Raw genomic sequence first — 17695 nt, 5'->3', positions numbered from 1 at the left:
TCTATGGTATCATTTCACGGAATTAGAGTTGTACTTATGGAAATTAAGGGTTAAAAATTGGGAAACTAGGGCTTGGTATTGGAGACCTTGACTTGAGGATTTGAGAGGCTATTTGTGGTCGGATTTTGGTACTTTTGATATGTATGAACTCGTGGGGAGATAAGGAATATATTGATGTAAATTTTATCGAATTCCGAGACGTGGGCCTGGGAGTCAGGTTCGGTTAATTTCGGGATTCGCGTTGTTTTTCGATTGTTTTTGAGTGGGCTTTGTCCCCTTAGCATATTTTGATGGTTAAGTTCTGATTTTGCCTAGATTTGGAGCATCCGGAGGCCGATTCGAGGGGCAAAGGCATCGCGAGCTAGAGTTTGGGCCGGATTGAGGTGAGTAATGATTTTAAATGTTGTCCTGAGGGTATGAAACCCCGGATTACACGTCGTTGTGCTATGTTGAGGTGACGCACAGGCTAGATGACGAGCGTGGGGTCATACACCGTTGGGGATTGTGACTTAGTCCAGCCCGAATGACTGTTTTACCGCGTATTTGATTGAAAACTGTTTGATGTACTCATATTTTGGGCTAAATGCCATATTTGGGCTTCGTGCCAACTGTTTGGACCCTTAGGGGATTTTTACTGTTGTATTCCTCACTGTTTTGATTTTATGCTTGTATTCAGTCATGCTATATTCTACTATTTTCATAAGTCAGCCATGTTTACTCTGTTTAAACACATTAAATGATATTTTTAATGATATTTTGGGCTGAGCATCATGTTTTACTGTTGCCCGAGTGGCTTATGAGATTCTGATTGAGTAAGGCCGAGGGCCTGTGTTGTGAGGATATTTTTGGGTCGGGCTGCACGTCGCAGCGGTGATACACTGATTATGATTATGAGGCCGAGGGCCTGAGATTTGTAGGCCACGAGGTGGCTTGTTGATATGAGGCCGAGAGCCTATTGATTATGCCACGAGATGGCTTGATATTGCGCTTGGGCCGTAAGGGGCCCCTCCCGGAGTCTGTACACCTTCAGTGAGCGCGGGTACCCATTGTGATATGAGATATAGAGCCAGAAGGGCTGGTGTTATTCCATGTTATTGCCCGAGGGGCTGATTATGTTGACATTGTGCCCGAGGGGCGGATTTTATATGTTTATCTCTTCTTGCTGCCTTTCTTTTATTTGTCTAACTGTTAAAAAAGGTATTTTAAGGGAGCTTATTCTGAACTAAGGTGTTTTATGAGTTTTCGCTGTTTTGTTGCACTTTATTGGTTTTATTCTGCCTCTTTATAGCATGCTGTTGTGATTCTTCGTGATTTCTTATCGCTCAGTCTTCATTTATTGTTGTTACTCACTGAGTTGGAGTACTCACTTTACTCCCTGCACCCAGTGTGCAGATTCAGGCGCTTCAGGTCCTGCTAGTGAGGGTTGATAGCTTCCAGCAGGGTTCCGGAGTCCACTAGGTAGCCGCTCGGCATTCGCAGCCTAGTGTTTCTCCCCCTTATCATTATTTCTTTCCCTCGTACTGGATTTTGTAATAGACTGTGTAGTCCCTTTTCTACGTTTCGAGACTTATGTTAGATGCTCATGACTGGTGACACCCCGATGTCGGGCCGTGTTGGTTGTTTTCCGCAAATTATACTATTTCACTTGTATTTTGGGATTATTAGCATGTTAATGACTTAAATTGTGTTATTATAATTGTTTAAAATGAATTGAGAGTTGTGTCGGCTGGCCTTGTCTTCACGAGAGGTGCCATCACGATCGCGTCTGAGTTTAGGGTCGTGACACATACATGCCCTATCTTTTAATAAGACCTATGCTTTATTCATGCCTTCTTGGTTTAAGCCTTAACTATAACCATTAAGGGGTCGTTTGGTTGGAAAGAAGTTATCCCAAGATTAATTATTCCGGGATTAGTTATTCCACCTTTTCATGGGGATAAAAAACACTACAATTGCGGGGATAACTAATCCCGTGATTAATTATACCGTAATTTTCTACGAACCAAACATGAGATAAACTCTTTTTAAATTTAGTTCCGGGATTAATTATTCCTTATCCCTCGTACCAAACGAGCCCTAAGAATTGCAGTAAGAGGTTATTTCGGTCCCAGCCTTAAATATGTTTTTTATTTTATTTATAAAGAACACTTGTTTTAAATTCAAATTAATCGGAGTTTTGCTTGTTCCAATAAGATGATTGCGCGTGGGGATAAACACAGAATGAGACGGGGAGTGGGCTGAGTTCTGCCAGGCTGCTAGAGAACCGGACAAGCAGTAACAGTATAACTGACTAATAATTGGAAGGACTCCGGAAAATTTTATTTTGTATCTCATACAAGTGACATTAGTTGTATGAGGTATTTTTTTGTCTCACAGTTTAGTGGACTCAAAATTTTTGTGGACCCAGAAGTTTAAGATTGGGCGCCATAAATTTATGAGACAAAAAGGAACCTCATACAACTAATGTAAGTTGGATGAGACACAAAATAAAACTTCTCGAACGACCCTTATATCCGACGTCACATTATTTGACACAATTGGAAGAGAAAATGGAATCAACTTTAGACACAAAATCGAATGCAAAAATTAATGTCACGTGGGCGGGATCCAATAATTATGACCAACTGTCGCTTCGTTCTTTAAACCAACGACCACGATTAATCCTTACCGCCGTCCACCTACTTATTTTATTCTCTGGATAAACAATTGACACTTAATTAATTACACCCGCCAATACATTAGCACTGCTAAGCATGTGCTATACTTTCTCCCTTTTTTTGGGGTACAAAAGGAAGTAATAAAACATTCAATTTAAGTGACTACTTTTCTTTCAAACAGAACATGAAACACAGAAGACCAAACTGGGTCAATTTTGTTGTCTGCTATAAGCCTATTTTTTAATACTTAGCAGTTAGAAGATAGCAAATGCTAAAATTATCAAAATGAATCAAAAAAATTAAAGGGATAAATAATGAGCTCTCCCTATGTATTGAAATTAAAGGTTCTGTTTTTTTCTTTCTTACCAAAAAGAAAGAAAAAAAAAGCCATTGTAAGAACAATTTTTCGTTTCGGAAAACTAAGGTTTTAGCTTTGAAACTCCCCTCCCACCCCCCACCCCACCCACCTTCCAAAAAAACAAAAAAAAAAAATTACACATAACAGAAAAAGAAAGAGAAAGCAAATGAATGTATAAAAAGTCAGAGCCTTTTGTTTTTATTTTTCTAAATACCTTTCCTTATTTGCCATTTAACCAGTTTTCACTCCTTTTGTTCCAAATACAATCACAGAGTTCGAAATACAAGGGTAAAATATTCTAGTTATAGGTGTTAATTCAAATATCAATTTTGTTTTGTGTTGCGCATTTGAAAATTACAAGATATGCTATATCTTACAGTATTTTTTATAGTATATTTTTGTACACGATAGAAATCGGGGCCCGATTTCATTCTTTGGTCGAGGTAGGGATGTCACGTCAAGGAGCTAGGACGTCGAGCCCGAAATCGAAGCCTCTTTTCGGACCAAGGTCGAGGTCAATCGCGGCCAGAGAGAGACAGACTCCGAGTGACATTGGTATAGCTTGATAACGGAAAAGGCGAGATATCCGCGATTGGTCGAGGATCGTGGCGTGAATCTCGGAATGGATCAATCCACGACGGTTAATTACATGTTAATATGGTTTTCTACCATAATTAGAAGTGTACCTTATTTAGGAATCTTCTATTATATAAAGGGAGGTCCTATTCATTTGTAAAGAGATTGTTCACTGATAAGAAATTATACACCCATTACTTTCTTGCTATTTTACTTACTGTTCATCAAAGTTGCTTTATCATTTACTGTTCATGCTATCCCACCTCGAGACTATCCCAAGTCGAGGTCGAGACCTGGCTAGCATACTGGTTTGATTTATTTTACTCTCTAATTTATTCATTTATTTTCTTGCTTATCAATTGGTATTGGACGAAATCACATATCCTTAAAACCACAATATAAGCTTAATTGTTATCCGAATTTGAGGGTAAACAGTTTGGCGCCCACCGTGAAGCTAAGTATAATAGTGATTGTTCGGTGATGATTCTGATAACTCACATTATTTTAAGCTTGTTCTTGTCAAGTATCTTTGCTCTCAGGTTAAAACATGTCAAACTCACAAAACGCACCCACACATGGTGAAGATGGTCTCGGGTTTCATGGGGAAAACGATAATGTAACTGCTCCAGGAGCCGGGGTGCCACAGGCTAATCTCGGGGGAGCACCGGTTGCCAATTCAGTCGATGTTAGTTCGCACGTTGCTTTAAATGCAGACCTAGATGCGGACCCCGAAGGGAGTGTACGCAGAGAAGGCCAATCTGGTGGCCAAGGTACACAGGGTAGAGGAGACGGCGGAGTTAGTCTCAGGTGGTATTCGAGATGCTACAGGCTCAACAGGCCGCTATTGCTCAGTTACAAAATCAACTTAGAACTACGGCGAGGTCGAGCCAGAAATTACTAGCCGTACCAATCCAGTGCCAGAAAGGTCAATGGTAATGAATTGGGGACTGATCTTGCAATAACGAAAATGCTTGAGGAGCTCACCAAAAGAATTGAGTCAGGAGAGAAGAAAATCGAAGCTAATGATAAAAAAGTGGAAACATACAACTCCCGAGTTGATCAGATACCGTGGGCACCACCAATCGTGATAGGGATGGATTCGAAGAAATTTGTACAAAAGTCGTTCCCTTCGAGTGCGGCTCCGAAACCCATTCCAAAGAAGTTTCGTATGCCGGAAATACCTAAATACAATGGGACCACCGATCCCAACGAGCATGTCACCCCCTACACATGCGCCATCAAGGGTAACGATTTGGAAGATGATAAGATCGAATATGTTTTATTGAAGAAGTTCAGGGAAACCCTATCGAAGGGAGCAATGATTTGGTACCACAGTCTACCACCAAATTCCATTGACTCGTTTGCCATCTTGGCAGACTCTTTCGTAAAGGCACATACCGGAGCCATAAAGGTGTCGACAAGGAAATCGAACCTCTTCAAAGTAAGACAGAGGGATAATGAAATATTGAGGGAGTTTGTATCCCGATTTCAAATAGAACGCATGGAGTTGCCACCGGTCACAGATGATTGGGCCGTTCAAGATTTCACTCAGGGATTGAATGAATGAAGTTCGATAGCATCATGTCAACTAAAGCAAAATCTGATTGAATATCCGGCTATAACTTGGGCAGATGTACACAATCAGTACCAATCGAAGATCAGGATTGAGGATGACCAATTAGGAGCTCCTTCCGGTTCAGTGCACCCGAACAGGTGAGCCGCCAAATATCAGAGGGACATCGATAGAGAGACAAGATTGAACAAAAAACGATATCAACCGTACACCTCAGATCGTAGGAATAGTGGTCCAAGATGCAGTCACGCTCGGAACGATCGGAGAAGCGATCGAGGACAAAATTCTCGAGGACTCATGAGCAAAAATGGTTTTGACAAGTACGCAGACCCCACAGAGGCACCTCAATTATCAGAGTATAATTTAAGTGTCGATGCGTCAGGTACTGTATCAGCAATTGGAAGAATCAAAGACACCAGATGGTCTAGGCCCATGCAGACCGATCCTTCCCAAAGGAACCCCAATCTGATGTATAAATATCATGGCATGCATGGTCACAGGACCGAGGATTACAGGCAATTGAGAGAGGAGGTAGCCCGTTTATTCAATGAGGGCCACCTTCGAGAATTCTTAAGTTATCGAGCCAAGAATCATTTCGGGGAAAGGGACGCCAATAACAAAATTGAACAGGAGGAGCCACATCATGTAATTCATATGATCGTCAGAGGGGTCGATATTCCATAAGGGCCCGTGCTCAAATGTACTAAGGTATGAATTACTAGGTAGAAACAGACCCAAGACTATGTGCCAGAAGGGACCGTATCATTCAACGACAAAGAGGCAGAAGGAATTTCTCATCCTTACAACGACGCTCTGCTAATATCTATATTACTAAATAAAGTTAAAGTTAAGCGTGTTTTAGTGGATCCAGGTAGCTCAGCAAATATCATCTAATCTAGGGTCGTGGAGCAACTCGGCCTACAAGATCAGATCGTGCCCGCAGCTCGGGTCTTGAACGGTTTCAATATGGCCAGTGAAACAACTAAAGGAGAGATTATCCTACCGATAAACGTGTCTAGAACTATCCAAGATACCAAGTTTCACGTGATCGAGGGAGACATGAGGTACAACTCCATACTCGGGAGGCCTTGGATCCACAATATGAGGGCAGTCCCTTCGACTCTCCACCAAATGATGAAATTCCTGATGTCGGACGGGATAAAAAGAGCGTACGGGGAGCATCATGCTGCAAAGGAAATGTTCGCGATCAATGAGGTAATACCGATTTCGGCGCTATCAACATCGAAAGGATCGGGCATCAAGGGCAAACAGGAAGCCAAATAGCAATCACCGCCACCAGCCTAGACCGAATCAGAGAAGAAGGAAATGGAAGAGGAAGAGGAAGAGGAAGATTTTTTGACCCCTCGAACTTTTGTTGTTCCCGAAGATTCCGACGCCACCAAATCAACGGTCGAAGAGTTGGAACAGGTTATATTGATCGAACACCTGCTTGAGCGAAAGGTATACCTGTGAACAGGGTTAACCCCCAAACTCATGAAAAAGCTTATTCATTTTCTTATTGATAACATGGATTGTTTTGCTTGGTCCCACCTTGACATAACAGGGATCCCACCGGAGATCACCACTCATCGACTGAGTTTGGACCCAAAATTTAGACCGGTGAAATAAAAGAGAAGGCCCCAATCCAAGGTAAAGCACGCATTCATAAAGAACGAGGTAACTAAACTTCTCAAAATAGGGTCCATTCGGGAAGTAAAGTATCCCGAATGTTTAGCTAATGTAGTCGTAGTTCCTAAAAAGGGAACAAACTTAGGATGTGTGTAGATTATATGGATTAAAACAAATCATGTCCCAAAGATTCTTTTCCACTGCCTAACATTGATCGCATGATCGACGCCACGGCGGGCCATGAGATCTTTAGTTTTCTCAATGCCTATTCCGGGTACACTCAAATTCAAATGAACTCGGAAGACCAAAAAAAGACTTCATTTATCACCAAGTATGGAACATATTGTTATAGTATAATGCCCTTCGGGCTAAAAAATGCAGAAGCTACCTACCAATGCCTAGTAAATAAAACGTTCGAAGAACGGATAGGTAAGTCAATGGAAGTATATATTGATGACATGCTAGTTAAGTCCCTGCGCGCAGAGGACCATTTGACACATTTGCAAGAAACATTCGAGATACTGAGAAAATACAACATGAAGCTCAAACCTGAGAAATGCGCTTTTGGGGTCGGTTCGGGAAAGTTTCTTGGCTTCATGGTGTCGAATCGGGGAATCGAGATCACCCCTATAAAATCAAGGCTATCAAAGATATCACCGTCGTGGACAACGTTATAGTCGTGCAATGGTTGATAGGGCGGATAGCTGCCTTAGGCCGATTCATATCGAGATCATCGGATCGGAGTCATAGATTCTTACCTCTACTCAAAAAGAAGAACGATTTTGCCTGGACCCCGGAATGCCAACAAGCGTTAGAAGAATTGAAGTGATACCTCTCGGCCCACCATTGCTTCATACTCCAAAGGCAGATGAAAAACTCTACTTGTACTTGGCAGTCTCGGAGATTACGGTAAGTGGTGTCCTGGTTCGAGCAGCGCAAGGTACGCAATTTCCTGTTTATTATGTAAGTCGAACTCTAGGAGAAGAAGAAACTAGATATCCACACTTAGAGAAATTGGCACTTACATTGATAAGCTCCTCTAGGAAGCAAAAACCGTATTTTCAATGTCACCCCATATGTGTATTAACCACTTACCCACTTCGTAATGTTTTGCATAAGCCCGAACTATCGGGCCGATTGGCCAAATGGGTCGTCGAACTCAGTGGGTACGATATCGAGTATCAATCCCGAATGGCGATTAAGTCTCAAATTTTAGCGGACTTCGTGGCCGATTTCACGCCAACCCTCATACCCGAAGTCGGGAGGGAACTCTTGTTAAAATCGGGTACATCATCGGGGTTGTGGACCCTTTTTACGGACGGCACTTCGAATGTGAAGGGGTCCGGGCTAGGCATCATTTTCAAACCGCCCACGAGCAGCACTGTTAGACAATCCATTAAAACTTTAAGCTGACTAACAATGAGGCCGAGTACAAGGCCATGATTGCAAGTCTCGAACTAGCTAAAAGCTTGGGGGCGGAAGTCATTGAAGCCAAGTGCGACTCTTTGCTGGTAGTAAACCAAGTAAACAAAACCTTCAAGGTTCGAAAGGATAGAATGTAAAGGTATTTGGACAAGCTACAGGTGAATTTGCACCGTTTTAAAGAATGGACCTTGCAGCACGTACGTCGCGAGCAGAACAGTGAAGCCGATGCTCTTGCAAATTTGGGGTCATCGGTCGATGAGGACGAAATCAGCTCGAGGACTGTCGTTCAACTCTCGAGATCAGTGATCGAAGAAGGTCACACTGAGATAAACTCTACAAATTTAACTTGGGATTGGAGGAATAAATATATTGAGTACTTGAAAAACGGAAAGCTCCCTTCGGACCCTAAAGAGTCGAGGGCCCTACAAACAAAAGTTGCTCGATTCACATTGGCTGAAGATGGAACATTGTATATGAGGACGTTCGACGGACCATTAGCAGTAATAGGGGTGTTCATAAAAATCCGAAAAATCGAACCAAACCAAACCGACCAAAAAAACCGATACTTTTTGGTTTGGTTTGGTTTTGGTTTTGAATTTAAAAAATTGATCAAATTTGGTTTGGTTTTGGTTCTAATCAGAAAAAACCGAAAACAACCGAACCAAACAGACTATAGGAGTAGCTATTTCAAATTTATTATTACACCTATATATATGTATATTTTTATACAAAGTTTCAAAAATTTAATGGTAAATGTTAATAGTTTACACTTTTAGTATATTTTTTTACCTTTACATTCTAGTTTGATTGGTAGTTTTCTTTTGTTAAGTGTAAGAATCCATTTCGTGTTAAAAATAATATATTTTTAATTGAGTCCTTAAATTATTCATCACTATTTGATTTAATTATTATCAATATATCTTGGTAAATAAAAGATTTCTCAAAGGGCAATTGATTTGATAGTGTTACGTTGAAAATGTGGTCGCCGGAATATGTGTTTGGTAGTGTATGTCTTATATTTAAGAAAAAACTAACAAATAACCGAAAAAACCAAAAACCCGACATAAACCGAATCGAGAAAAAACCGACTTAATTGGCTTGGTTTGGTTCTAATATTTGAAAAATCGACTTACTTAGTTTGGTTTCTTTTAAGGGAAAAACCAATCTAAATCGAACCTTGAACACCCCTAAGCAGTATGTTTGGGACCAGGGGACACCGATTATGTTCTACGAGAAGTCCATGAAGGTACTCGTGGGAGCCACTCCGGTGCCGAATCACTAGTTCACAAGGTCATCAAAGCAGGATACTATTGGGATAGTATGGGAAAAGACGCTAAGGAGTTTATTCGAAAATGTGATAAATGCCAAAGGTATGCACCAATGATCCATCAGCCCAGAGAACAACTTCATTCGGTCCTATCCCCATGGACATTCATGAAATGGGGGATGGATATCGTCGGCCCTCTGCCATCGGCTCCAGGAAAAGCTAAATTCATTTTGTTTATGACTGACTAGTTCTCTTAATGGATGGAAACACAGGCCTCCGAGAAAGTCAGAGAAAAAGAAGTTATAGATTTAATCTGGGATCACGTCATATGCCGATTCGGGATACCCGCCGAAATCGTATGCGACAACGAAAAGCAGTTCATCAGCAAGAAGGTAACGAAGTTTCTCGAAGAACATAAAATAAAAAGGATCTTATTGGCACTGTATCACCCAAGTGGAAATGGACAGGCCGAGTCAACGAACAAAACTATCATTCAGAATCTAAAGAAAATATTGAATGACGTCAAGGGAAAATGGAGAGAAATTCTACCCGAGGTCCTTTGGGCATATCGAACAACATCAAAGTCCAGTACAGGGGCAACCCTGTTCTCCTTAGCATATGGCTCCAAGGCCTTAATTCCGGTCGAAGTCGGGGAACCTAGCGCCATATTTCGACATACAACGGAAGAATCAAATCACGAAGCTATGAATACTAACCTCAAACTATTGGATGAGAAACGAGAAGCCGCACTCGTTCGGATAGCTGCGCAAAAACAACGAATCGAGAGGTATTTGTTACGCCCCGCAATATTACGTCGATATTACGTCCTGCAGTATTATATTACGATGATGTTACGCCTTACAGTATTACATTACGATGATGTTACACTTCGCAGTATTAAATTACGATGATGTTGCACCCTGTAGTATTGTACGTTAAATTTGTCGTAAGGTAATTGACATCAATCCAAGGAATAGATTATTTGGAGATTATAAGGATTATGCTATTTCAAACAAGTGATGAGTAAATTCGTGAAGGTAAGAGGGGAAGCAAGTCAAAGAAAATGAATTTTTGTCCAAGTTTGGCATGTTGGGATAAAATACGGGCCGAGCGTTAATACCCGATATTTATGGACTAGTACCATACAAGGTACCACATGACCATGATAGTAAGGTGTATAAGGTATGTTAAAAGTGAGTAGTATTTAAGTAATTTGAGATAATTCTTAATTATGTGGATAATTTGATAATTATTGGTTAATGGGGGATTAACAAATTAATTAAGACATTTGGATAGAATTCTTGAAGCCCAACGTAACAGCCCACTATACACATATAATGACTCTTGAATTATGTGGTAAGGTGGCCTAATTAGGCAAGGGTGAGTCATTCATGTGGGGCCCACTCAATAAGATAAAAATTCCATCTTTCTAATTCATTAAAGAGAGATGGAATAAGAGATTCAACAAAGATTCTATATGAAGTCTTCAACAAGCTAATGGATGGAGTTCCAAACTTTGAGAGATCTTCAAATTTCATTAAAGTATGAAGCTTTCTTAATGAGATATTTGTTTGGTGATGCTACGTTTGGTGATGCTAAGCTTAACAGATTTTTTCCTACTCCGGTCTTGCCGTCACGTATTTTATTGCGATTATCATATGTCAGAAGGGTTGTCAAGAGAATCGGCTCAGGTATGTTAAGGCTATCCCTTCTTTCTTTTGACATGATCTATACGACACAAAGGAAACGAGCAAATGCGCAATTTCCATAAATGACTCTATTCATAGAAATGCTAGAGATGCTTATGTTCTTAATTCTCCATGTGTCATATTATTCTATCATCTGTTCATGGGTCTCAGAAAAATACGTAAGTTGAAAAAGTTTACTTTATGATATTATTCAAAGGTATAATAGTCTTATGACACTCCAAGAGATTTTATTGACGTACTTCTCATGCATTGCATTCGTGTACATTGACCGATGACCAGATGGCGTTATATACGCGTATATATATCTATGTATATGTATGTATATACATATATATATATATATATATATATATATATATATATATATATATATATATATATATATATATATATATATATATATGTATGTATATATATATATATGGGATATGGGATATGGGAAAAGGTTACGGCGTTATAGACGCACCACCACCTAATCAGTTGGTATACGTTGATGATTTGCCCACAGTGGCCGAGATGATATGATGGGATGCCCTCAGAGGCTTAATGATGTTATGAACACATATACCCATGCATGGTATGGCATTTATACGCATATGCATTACATTATAAAAATGAAATGATTCACAGAGCTATGCAAACATACATGTCGAGTCTTTTACCCCATGTTTATCTCATGTATATTATTTACTGATTTTTATTCCTTACATACTCGGTACATTATTTGTACTGACGTCCCTTTTGCCTGGGGACGCTGCGTTTCATGCCCGCAGATCCCGATAGACAGGTCGAGAGCCCTCCAAGTAGGCTATCAGCTCAGCAGAAGATGTTGGTGCGGTCCATTTGCTTCGGAGTTGCTTGTTTGGTTAGTATGATTTAGATGTGTATTATTTGGTATGACGGGACTCTATCCCGACCTTTATGAAAATTATGTATTCTTAGAGGCTTGTAGACAGATGTCATGTACGTAAAAGATTGTATGGCCTTGTCAGCCTATGTTCAATGTACGAGTGATTATTTTGGCCTTATAGGCCCGTATGTCTTATGTATAAGTTGGTATCACATATTGTATTCTACTTATCTCACGGTAGCCTTCCGGCTCAGTTATCTATGATAGTATGACATGAAAAGATACGTTATGTTGGTACTCGGTTAAGTAAGGTACCGGGTGTCCGTCGCAGCCCATCGGTTTGGGTCGTGACAATATTATAGTCGAAGGGCCAATCTTCAACACCTCAAAATAGGGGACTTAGTCCTGAGAAAAGTCACCCTCAATACTCGAGACCCGAACGAAGGGAAGCTCGGCCCAAAATGGGAAGGACCATACCAGGTCCTCGGTGTCATCGAAAAGGGATCCTACAAACTTGGCACAATGGTGGGCGAACACTTGCCAAACAATTAGAATATATCACTCCTCAAACGGTATTATTGCTAAGGTATGACTTTCTCCCTTTCCATTTGTATTTGGTACTAACTTATTGTAGGAGTTTGATCGAAGACGTCGAGAAGCTTTCCAACGCAAGAACCTTAGGTTTTAAAGCACACGTTGCACTCTTTTTTCCTTAGATCAGTTTTTATCCCAAATGGGTTTTTCCGGCGAGGTTTTTAACGAGGCAACAATTATATGTGCTACCTGGGGAAAATTCAACAGTATCCGAGGCTTCTCTACATTCAACCTAGAATACTGGGGGGCATCACCCTCGGATGATATATTTTCAAGGGAAAATACTTCGTGTCAAAAGGGCCTTGATAGGGAAACTTTATAATGGGCCAAACGGTCGAACGAACCGTGTCCATATAGATTAATCGAGCCCCAATGGCAAAACATGTACACATGTATAAATTATTCAAAGAAGCATTTTTCCTTATCAAATATCTTGTGCTTCAAAGAAAATTTTCTACTATACAAGCTCCATGCTTATGATTTTTGTGAAAAATGGCTCAAGGGCCAAGTGCAACTATACCTCGAACAGTAAATGGCTCAAGGGCCAAATATAAATACATCTCGAACGGTTAACCCCCCTACTCGGGAACTGTCGTCGAAAATCAACATGTTCGAATTATCTAAGCTTCGAAATCATAAGACCTTATAAAGGCAACTCTCGATTTTACAGGCTACGGCCATCCCACTCGGGGACTGGTAATTCGAACAAGTTCGAAGTACTGTTGAGAAACAAGCCCAAAGGGCAAATCTCAAGTTTAAGGTCACGGCCAAACTAACACGATTTGGAGATGTCCGAATTCCGTAATCAAACAGGCCTTCAAATATTCTGATAAAACCGGTTTAAAAAAAGGGATACCCTCGGCATATTTATAAAGGGTTTTGATAACATCAACCCTCAAATACCTTTAGGGGTACCAAAATTGTTCGAACTCTCGAACAAACTTATGCTAAGGCATAACAAAGTTTTTCGATAACTCTAAACCTTGAGAATCCTGATGGGTACAGAGTTACCTCATGCTAAGGCATAATAAATTCTTATATGATTAAACTTTTTAAGCCGAAAGGGGAAGAAGCCACTCTTTTGAGGCCATATGGCCCAATGCAAAGAGCCTAAGGGCCACTATATTTTTGGGTTCGAGAATCCACCCTCGTTCAACCGAAACCTAAGGGTTTTTTCTACTCTGAGTTCGAGCAAAGTACTCACTCGATTATAGAGACTATACTAGTCCAATTTCGATCAAATTACCCAAGCCTCACACGTGTGAAAATTTTCGAGACATGGTCGAAACAAAATTTGTATGAGGCAGAAATTGAAATAAAGCAAGTCAAAATGAAACAAGGGAAATTCAGAAAGGGAAATTTTTATACCAAAAATTTTCTTACAAGCACCATTGGTCCGATCTAAAACTTTATACAAAGGCTAGGGGGCAGCCTTAAAAGAAATACTACTAATCCTAAGGGCCTGGCTTTCTTTGGAGGTAGTTTTTTTGTCCTCAGAATCTTCTCCACCAGATCCTCTCACGTCCTCGGAATCCTCATTAGGGAACGCTAACTTCCGAGTCGTTGCTTCCTCAGCCTTGGCGATCTCAAGCTCAGAGGATATGTTGACACTACGAACTAGGATGCCTTCGAGAACCTCCCTTCGAGCCTGCCACTTCGAATGATTAACCATGCCCCTAGCCTGCTCGAGGGTGGCCTCAGCATCAACTTTGTATTGATCTACGATAGCCTGGGCCTTGTTATTGGCCGCAGCCACTTCGGATCTGGCGACATCAAGTTCCTCGGCCAACTTGGCTAGGTTGGCTTCGAGTTTCTCAGCTTTCTTCTCTTGGGCTGAGGCTTTGTCCTTTGCCTGACAAAGTTGCGACTTGGCAGAATCTAGCTCTCCCTGAACGGTCTCCTTTTGTGCAGCCAGGATGTCCATACACCCCTTAAATCGCTTGGCCTCAGCTCGCACTTCGTTTATTTACCCCTGAAAGCCTTTGATCTCTAATTCGTCCTCACTATCATGAAGAATTCGGAATACCTGCTCAACCATCTCTTCATGTGCGTTCCGGGCCTCCAACAGGTCCACCTAAAGCCTCTTACTGAGAATTTTATAAGTGTTGCACTTCTCAGTAAGGCATTGAACCTCAACCTTGCATTCCTCTCAGGTTCGAAGAAAGGCCTCGTGATGCAACATCGAAGCCTGCAAGAAAAGAAATAATATTAGGAATATTTACGAGACAAAAATCATGTAAAGACAATGACCCCTGGACTTACCCGATTCAGGGCATGCTGGGCCTCATTAAACAAGCAGGCAACATCCACTGCGTCCATTTTAGCTTGGTCCTCCTCAGTGATCAGACATTGAAGGTAACTTGCTACCCCTACGGGGGCAGTCTAAACTTGTGTATCCTCCGGGATCGAGATGATAAGGGGCCGTTTCCGTTCTGGATCAACGTTGGGAATCGGGAACTGATTAGTCAATATACAGCCCGAAGAAGCCTCATTCGAGCTTTTCTTTGGTACGACCAAACCTCCCAAACCAGTGACGTCTTCTACATCGGAAATATAGCTACGAAAAAAGTCTTCCTCACCTTGGGCTCCCTATCCGTGACAAGTCTCCGCAGCATGGACATCACGAATCATCAGATCCGGGACTGGAGGGAATGAGGAGGAATCCCTGGCTATTATCGCCTCAAGTGGATCTTTGGAAGCATCACCTTAATTTTGGGGAACCTCGAGCTCGGTTTCTGCCCCAGTCTCAACTGGTCCTCCGATGGCCTCTTTATCTTGAGCTAGGGCATCCTCAAATCTCGTTGACTCAGTAGGACGGGGCAAAGTGGCTTTGACCCCCGCCTGTTCAGTGGTTCTTTGAACCTCGATGTCGGCCCGCACACGACGCGCCAAACTGTAACCTTCTTCTTCATCCTCGTCTTCGGTCTCTTCCGCTAACTGGTGAACGGACTCTAAAGTCAAGGGGATGATCTCCCCCTTTGGTTTGCGGGGCCTTCTAGCTGTTTTTTTCTTCTCCGGGCTCGAGGAGCCCAGAGCCTCTTTTCTTTTCTTCTCCTTGCCCTGCTTCGGGACAGACGCAGAAAGTAGCGCCATTTCTTCAGCAGAAGGGAGCCTCATCGGCACATCCTTCCTAGACCTACAAAATGAGAAAAATTAATAAATGCAGAAATAAAGCACGAAGGGAAACTTTGCAAAGAAAAAATTACCATGGTTCCGAGCCTCCCATCGGCCTCTCGACAACTCCATCCAGGCGCGCTTGGAGTAGACTTTTTGAGACATCAACCCTACCCATTGCCTCAGGTCGGGGATCACTTTCGGCACAACAGCCTTGACTGCAACATTAAAAAAAATTAAATGAGGGGAGGAGAAGAAAGCAGGAACATCAATAATAAGCACTCGGAAGGCCAAGCAAACACTTACATTCCATGTTCCACCTCTCGGGGAACGGCATATCTCCGGTAGGGATCAGGTTCGAGGTCCTTATTCGCACGAATCTGCCCATCCAACCTCGGTCTCGAGTCTCGTCTATACTTGGGAATGGGGGTTTGGTAGCTCTACGATAAAGCTTGATCGTGCCTCCTCGGTAGAGCCGAGGGGCGTAGAGGCGCATGAGATGATCGAGGGTAAAAGGATGTCCCTCGATCTTACTTACGAAGAATCGGAGAAGGAGAACGATCCTCCAAAATGACGGGTGGATCTGGCCCAGAGTGACGTCGTACCTCTTGCAAAAGGCAACGATGATAGGGTCCAAGGGACTTATTGTGAAGGGGTAGGTGTAGACGGTCAAATACCCCTCCTTGTAAGTAGTGATGGATTTTTCAGGGCTAGGCACTACAACATCCTTGTCAACCTAGTTGCACTCCTCTTTACCTTCTCGAGGAGGCGCTTAGTAATTGTACACATGTACCTCGACATGGGCTCACACCGCCCCGGTGTCGAGGGCGTGTTTCCACCTTAAAATCGGAGGCAGTCGCACACTTCGTCGGAACGAAGTCAGCAAGAGGATAATTCACCGCCGCGGTGGCGCCGGGCGCCGGCGGGTTTTGATGTAGAGGCGTTTTCCTTATGAGGGACAGTTTTGGAAGTCTTAGCCATTTTTCCAGAACGGTTAATAACCGGTAATGAGAGATTTGGCATATTAAGAAGAGATTAGACAATTTATAGAAGAAGAACTTGGGAAATGCAAAGAATTATTGGAGATTAGATTGAAGGTAAAAGTCAAAAACTGGAAAAGGGATCAATTTATGGGTTTCATGGCGACGGTTCAAGATTGCTAATGGCCGACCACCAACTGACACTTATTAATGGTTTTGGGAACTGTACCGGCACAATGCTTCAGTCGTTTCCATCGCCTACGTCACAAGGATGACGTCATGGTAATCAAAGACTCATTTCGTTTCTCCTCATTACATTCTAAGAAACAAGGGGACTATTTGTACACGATAGAAATCAGGGCTACCCGATTTCATTCTTTGGTCGAGGTGGGGATGTCGCATCAAGGAGCTAGGACGTCGAGCTCGGAATCGAAGCCTCTTTTCAGACCAAGGACGTCAATCACGGCTAGAGAGAGACAGACTCCGACTGACATTGGTATAGCTTGATAACGGAAAAGGCGAGATATCCGCGATTCGTCGAAGATCGTGGTGTGAATCTCGGAATGGATCAATCCACGACGGTTAACTAGATGTTAATATGGTTTCCTACTATAATTAGAAGTGTACCTTATTTAGGACTCCTCTATTATATAAAGGGAGATCCTATTCATTTGTAAAGAGATTGTTCACTGATAAGAATTTATACACCCATTACTTTCTTGCTATTTCACTTACTGTTCATCAAAGTTGCTTTATCATTTACTGTTCATATCCCACCTCGAGACTACCTCAAGTCGAGGTCGAGACCTGGCTAGCATACTGATTTGATTTATTTTACTCTCTAATTTATTCGTTTATTTTTTTGCTTATCAATTGGTATTTGACGAAATCACATAACCTTAAAATCACAATATAAGTTTAGTTATTATCCGAATTTGAGGGTAAACAATTTTTTGGCTCCAA

Source organism: Nicotiana attenuata, chromosome 2 (assembly GCF_001879085.1).
Source record: "Nicotiana attenuata strain UT chromosome 2, NIATTr2, whole genome shotgun sequence".
NCBI lineage: Eukaryota > Viridiplantae > Streptophyta > Magnoliopsida > Solanales > Solanaceae > Nicotiana > Nicotiana attenuata.
Note: the sequence above shows the minus strand (reverse complement) of the source record.